Source organism: Lolium perenne, chromosome 4, assembly GCF_019359855.2.
Source record: "Lolium perenne isolate Kyuss_39 chromosome 4, Kyuss_2.0, whole genome shotgun sequence".
Taxonomy (NCBI): domain Eukaryota; kingdom Viridiplantae; phylum Streptophyta; class Magnoliopsida; order Poales; family Poaceae; genus Lolium; species Lolium perenne.
Genome location: NC_067247.2, coordinates 352,945,836 through 352,952,860, shown reverse-complemented (window position 1 = coordinate 352,952,860; position 7,025 = coordinate 352,945,836).

Sequence of the window (7,025 nt, the reverse complement as noted above, 5' to 3'; positions counted from 1 at the left end):
TCCTCCCTGACCGTCTCATGCTGACGGGTAGGGTCAGGAGACACGTCGGAGCAGCCATCCATCTATCGCTGACGTGTGGGCCGTTTTATTTCATGATTTTATACGCGGTGCTGCCAATGACAAATGGGGCCGCTCTATAGGGCTGCCACAGCCAATGACCAGTGGGGTCGTCTATTTTTCAGGAAAAGACATATATTGCCGCTCTGTGGGGCTGCCGCAGCCAATAACCAGTGGGGTCGTCTATTTATTTAGAGAAACTCATATATTGCCGCTCTGTGGGGCCTCCGCAGCCAATGACCAGTGGGGTCGTCTATTTTTCAGGAAAAGACATATATTGCCGCTCCGTGGGGCTGCCGCAGCCAATGACCAGTGGGGTCGTCTATTTATTTAGAGAAAATCATATATTTTCAGGAAAAGACACATATTGTCGCTCTGTGTGGCTGCCGCAGCCAATGACCAGTGGGATCGTCTATTTATTTAGAGAGAAAAAATCATATATTGCCGCTCTGTGGGGCCTGCGCAGCCAATGACCAGTGGGTCGTCTATTTTTCAGGAAAACTCACATATTGCCGCTCTGATATATGTCTTTAGAGAATATCATAGAGAGAAGCAACAAGTTCGCTAATTAATTATTCTTAAGCTAGACCGGAGAACCGCTGGCAGCTCGTTCCCCACCGTCGGATGGAGCAGCCATCGCCGGCGCCTCGTCGCGCCGCCGGCTCTGTCCCCCGGCGGCGTCGGACGAACTGCGGCGCTGCACGTCAACCACGGCTCCAGCACTTGTTTCGTCCGCACGCATTGTACCCACCGCAGGAAAGTCCGCCGCAAGCAGATCCGTCGCCCACGACGACCGGGATTTGTTCCGCGCACCAATTGGTATAGCTTGGTAAGACCTCCGCTTCTGCCTCCCCCGCCCCCTAATCGATTCGGTTCCCGTAATTTATTGGAGTTTGCAGGTACGAAATAGTCCTCAATGTCTGGTCGTAGCGGGTACACCGGCGAGGGTGGGGATTCGATCATGTCGTGGCCACGTTCTACTTCTCCTACCTCGTCGGAAGTGCAGGTATCTAGCTTCAGCTCTCTGTACTACCATTGAATTTGAAGTTCCGCCATGGCCTGTTGGGGTGATTTCGGTTGTTCTTTTTTCCATTATTGTTACGATTAGCTGTGCAAGCCGATGATCCATGGTACATTGCATACCAAGATGAATCAACTAGTGGTGTAGCCAGAGGATGGATTTGGAGGAGAAGGTGGCCAATTTAGGTGATGAATTGGCCCGTAAAAACCTAATGATATTCGAGCTGAAGCGTATTGTGGAGGAAGAAAAGAAGAATTCAGAGCTTATTCGCAAGGAGAAGTTGAGAGGTGAGACAGATCTTGCCGTATTTGATCAAGTGGTAGAAAATCTAGAACATGAACTTAAAGTGATGGGAGAGGAGAAAAGTAGATTCATCTGTGCAGTTTTATTAGGTGTCATCCCTGTCCTAGCAGTTATGTGGTTCTGGTAGACGATTTAGTATAGAATTGTTATTCAGTAGATGGCTCTAACCACTGTATTTTGTTGTGGCTCTAAGCACTGTATTTTGGTGTACAATTTCCTACTTGTGCTAAGTAATGCGCACGATAATTTTAGAATGCATGAACATTTTATAAAAGTAAAGGGATCCCAAAAGTGAAAGCATGTACCAGCCTCCGGATCAAATACATATCAATATCTTCCCAATCAAGTTGGGATAGAATTCAAATCATACATACGGATGTACATGGACACATCAAGAACGTGGAGAAGCTTTTTTTGAGACGGAGGTAGTAGTTCGAACAATTTTATCCCATTTGGAAATTGAAAAATACAAATTTATCATAATTTATCCCAATTTGCGGCGTCGAACACGGTCATCTGCGCCATCAAACGTTGAAGCGATGTTATCGGCGATGGCTTCAATGTTCGTGGCATCGATGACCAGTGTCGGAACCGCCGCTGTCTTGGTGTACTTCTGTTATCACCAGATTTTGGTCAAATCAGGAGGTGGGCCGTAAGAGAGATGGGCTTAGAAGATTACACGTGGGAGATCTTTGAAGCGGCCTCGCACGAAGAGTTTGGGCTAGATTGCCCGTGTATCTTTAATTATGGTAGATTATATCTTAGATTAAAAGTTAGAGTTTGTATCGTGCACGGTGGGGATTATTCCCACGTTAGAAAGTCCCCTGGACTATAAATATGTATCTAGGGTTTATGGAATAAACAACAACCAACGTTCAACCAACAAATCAATCTCGGCGCATCGCCAACTCCTTCGTCTCGAGGGTTTCTACCGGTAAGCAACATGCTGCCTAGATCGCATCTTGCGATCTAGGCAGCACAAGCTCCACGTTGTTCATGCGTTGCTCGTACTGAAGCCTTGTTGATGGCGAGCAACGTAGTTATCATAGATGTGTTAGGGTTAGCATAGTTCTTCGCGTAACATGCTATCGTAGTGCAACCCTTGCATGTCTAGCCGCCCTCACATCTATCTTAGGTGTGGGGGCGGCACCCCGCTTGATCGTTATTTAGTAGATCTGATCCGTTACGATTGCTCCTTGTTCTACAAGGATTAGTTTAATATCTGCAATAGTTAGGCCTTACAAAGGGGTGGAGGATCCAGCGGCACGTAGGGTGTCGTTCGTTGGCCCTAAACAGGATGTTCCGGGGATCAACCTTGTGTTGGTTTTTAGGCCTTGTTTAGGATCGGCTTACGATCACCATGCGTGGCCGCGAGGCCCAACCATGAGTAGGATGATCCGATTATGCGGTGAAAACCCTAAATCGTCGTAGATCTCATTAGCTTTATCTTGATCAAGCAGGACCATCATATATTCGTGCACCTCGTACGAATCATGGGTGGATCGGCTCCCTGAGCCGATTCACAGGATAACCTGAGAGCCGATCGAGGCTCGTATTTAATGTTTACGTGTATGCCATGCAGGAAACTAAGCGAGGCATCTCCATCACCTTCCTGACCAGGTATAGGTCAGGTGGCACGCCCTTGCATCAGCATCGGACGTGTGACCAGAAGGCTTTGCGGGCCGTCGCTCGGAGGGACCTCAGCCAGCCGCAGCTCTAGGTTGTTCCCGGCTCTATGGTGTTGCCCGTCGCTGCCCGTCGGTGGGTTTCTGACGACAACACATTCTGGCACGCCCGGTGGGACAAGCTTCTACATCAACCACATCGCCATCTACATCTGAGATGGCGGACGGCACGCCAGTCACGTACGAGGATCTGACGGACGAGCTCAAGAAGAAGTATGACGAGATCAAAGTCATCCTCGAAGCCGACCTCATCGGCTCTTTCCACAGAACCCGTTCACATGGCATCAGGTGGAAGGGGTTCTCGCCTAATGGTGCACTAGATGGGATAGACCTCTCGGCCCCGTCGGAAGAACGCACCAGGTCCCTGCGGCAGGAGATCAACTACTTGGTGGCTCACTCGCTACACCGCCACTCTGAGAACCTGGTCAACACGTTGGAGCGTGTCGCTCTTCGCGTGATCCAGGAGATCATGAGGCACCAGTACTCGCCGTCAGGACCAGCTCTCGGGACACATCAAGGAGAGTTGCCACTCCAGTCCCGTCCACCGCTGCCATATGCGTTGGCAGCACCAGAAGTGCCGGCTACACCGGCATTCGTCGTCTACAAGATCGGTGGTGACCCTAGTGACTACCAGTTCTTGCCCGAGGCGCCTAAGGAGATCCCTCACGGGTACACGTGCACGTATGTGCCAGATTGTGGCAACTGGGCACTCACAAACCAGGCCACGACATCAGGGACTTCTAGGAAAACAGGAGGGACGTCAGCGACAGAGCTTGAGAAGCAGACGTGGCTAACTAAGTACGCCACCCCGACGAACCTCCAGAGCTCAGCTCCTGCATTTGGCTCTGAGCTGGAAAAGCAAACATGGCTGGCTAAGTACGCCACCCCGGCGAATCTTCAGAATTCAACTCCTGCAGCCAGCACAGCGGATCAGATCAGTACCATACTGAGAGACCAGTTCGGCATGGTGCCGAAAAGAAGGGCCATCGGCTATTCCAAGCCGTACCCCGACGACTATGAGATGATCCCGCTACCACCTAAATATCGGCTCCCTGACTTCTCCAAATTCAGTGGATCAGATGGTTCCAGCTCCATCGAGCACGTGGGCCGATATTTGGCGCAACTAGGACCGGCTTCAGTGTCGGATCAACTACGCGTGAGGCTCTTCTCACAGTCCCTCACGGGATCGGCTTTCGGATGGTACACCTCTTTGCCACCAGACTCCATCCGGACTTGGAAGCAGTTGGAAGACCAGTTCCATATGCGGTACCATTCAGAGGCTTCCGAGTCTTGCTTTGCCGATCTTGCACACCTACGTCGAAGCGCGGAGAAACCGTGACAGAATGCATCCAGCGCTTCAGAATCTTAGGAACCGATGTTATTCGGTTCGTATAACTGAAAAAGAAGCGATCGAGTTGGCAGTAGCAGGCCGAGCAACACAGGTCATGGACAAGGCCTCCCAAGCAGATTATCCCTCACCGGCGCACATGGTTCGAAACTATCGGCATATGAACAGCGCCACCCGGACCTGTACCAAGACAAGTTCAAGCGTGCAGTAGTCCTGGTCGATGCAGAGGAAGACGAAGTTCATGCGGGAGACCAAGAGGTAGCAGTGGCTGAATGGACTCGGGGAGGAACCCCCGTATCCTGCAAATGGGTAAAGCCACCAGGCCCGCCCAGGGGATTTGATTTTGACGTGACCAAGACTGAGCAAATCTTCGACCTCCTGCTCAAGGAGAAACAGTTGACGATTCCTGAAGGTCTCAAATTCCCCACGGTGCAAGAGCTGAACAGAAAGCCATACTGCAAATGGCACAACTCGCTCTCCCATGCCACCAACGACTGCAGGGTATGGCGTCAGCACATCCAAGCGGCGATAGAAAAAGGGCGTCTAATTTTCAACCAATACGCCATGAAGGTCGACACCCAGCCCTTCCCCGCCGTTAACATGGTAGAGTGCACTTACCCTGAAGGTTGCCAGCCAGGATCCTCGTTCAGCATCAACATGGTAGGACCTGGGAACCACTCTGGCAAAGATAGAGACGAGGGCAGCTGCTCTCGTAGCAAAGACACAGAGGAGGCCGCTCCATGCGATCGGCTCCGTCATGATGGCAAGCGCTACGTCACAGAGGGAGAAGTGAAGAACATGAGATATCAAAGACCCCTCTCTGATCACCTCCTCAACAAGTATGTGAGTCAGTATGACCAACGCCGACGATCCAGCGATGATGATGAGAGAGATCGTCTGGCTAGAGAAGCCAGAAGACATCGTCGGCACGATCGCGATGAGGAGGAGCACGAGCGCCGTGCCACGGGAAAATCAAGGGAGCAAGATGACAACGACAGGCACTGGGACTGCCCCTTCTTCAGACACTGCTGGGATTCAGGAATGAGCCGATTGCCCACAATCGGCAATTGCCCAGAATGCAACCAGAAAAAGAAGGAGGCAGCCAACGTGTCTGTGTTCAAGCGCCTAGGGCCTCTCCCGCCACGAAGCAAACGTGCTGAGTCCCCTCGGTGGGCAGATCTCGAGGAGTCCGAAGACGAGGGACAAGAAGAAGAAGAAGACAGGTACCACCGGCCAAGGTGGTGCCCTGATGGACTCAGCCGTTCACAAAAGCGCAGGGTTCAGCGATTGCGCGGCCTGGAGGAAGCCGAAAGGTTATACTTGCATACGTTAAGGAAGGCACGACCTGATCTGGCTGCGAAAGTTCAGCGAACCCTGGACGAAGAGGGTCGTCCACGGAAAATGGAGTGGCGCCCCAAACAAAGGAGAGCCGATGATGAAACATCGGCTGGCACAAACATGGTGCTCGTCCTTCCGACGGAGCTTAGTGCTCCACGATTCTACGATGCACTCAAGGTGGACGACAGCAGGCGCATCAAGTCAGAGGTTGGGCTGGTTTTATCCACCAGCCTGACCGAGTAGCAAGATTAAACCGATGAGCAAACGGGGCGAGGCTGATCTTTGTGATCGGCCCCAAAAATTGTGAAGGAGCATTATAAAACCTTCAGTCAGCGCTTCAATGGATATGGAGGCCGATTCCAGCAATCGGCCAAAATTATCTTCACCACGTATTGCTGCTTGTGTGTAACATCAATCTATTGGGCAGCTGAAAGGACACGGATGTCGCCTAGAGGGGGGGGGTGAATAGGCGATTTAAAACTTTTACGAGATGGGCTTAACAAATGCGGAATAAAACTAGCGTTTACTTTGTCAAGCCCAAAGCATATATACTATGGTTCACCTATGTGCACCAACAACTTATTCTAAGCAAGAGTTCACCTATGTGCACCAACAACTTATGCTAAGCAATACAAGCAAGTATGTGATAGCAAGATATATATAACTTCAAGCACGATGGCTATCACAAGGTAAGGTGCATAAGTAAAGAGCTCGGGTATAGAGATAACCGAGGCACGCGGGAGACGATGATTTATCCCGGAGTTCACACTCTTGCGAGTGCTAATCTCCGGTGGAGAGGTGCGGTTGCTTAGTGCTCCCGAACGCCACAAGAGGCTCACCTTGAGGTGTGGTTGCTCGATGCACACCAACGCCACAAAGGCCTCACCCCAAGATGCGGTACTCACACCACACACCGAACGCCACGAAGGCGCCTCACCTAAATCTCCGGTGACCCTCGCCACAAAGGCCTAGGTCACGGTTCCACTAAGGGATTTCCTTCGAGGCGGAAACCGGGCCTTACACAAAGATTGGGGCACACATCCACAACTTAATTGGAGGCTCCCAACAAATCGCCACAAAGGCCTAGAATCCGTCTAGGGTTCCAAGAACCCAAGAGTAACAACTTCCTTGCTTTCACCTCCACGAATCACCGTGGAGAACTCAAACCGATGCACCAAATGCAATGGCAAGAACACCACAAAGATGCTCAAGTCCTTCTCTCTCAAATTCCAACAAAGCTACAAAAGCTATTGGGGGAATAAGAGAGGAAGAA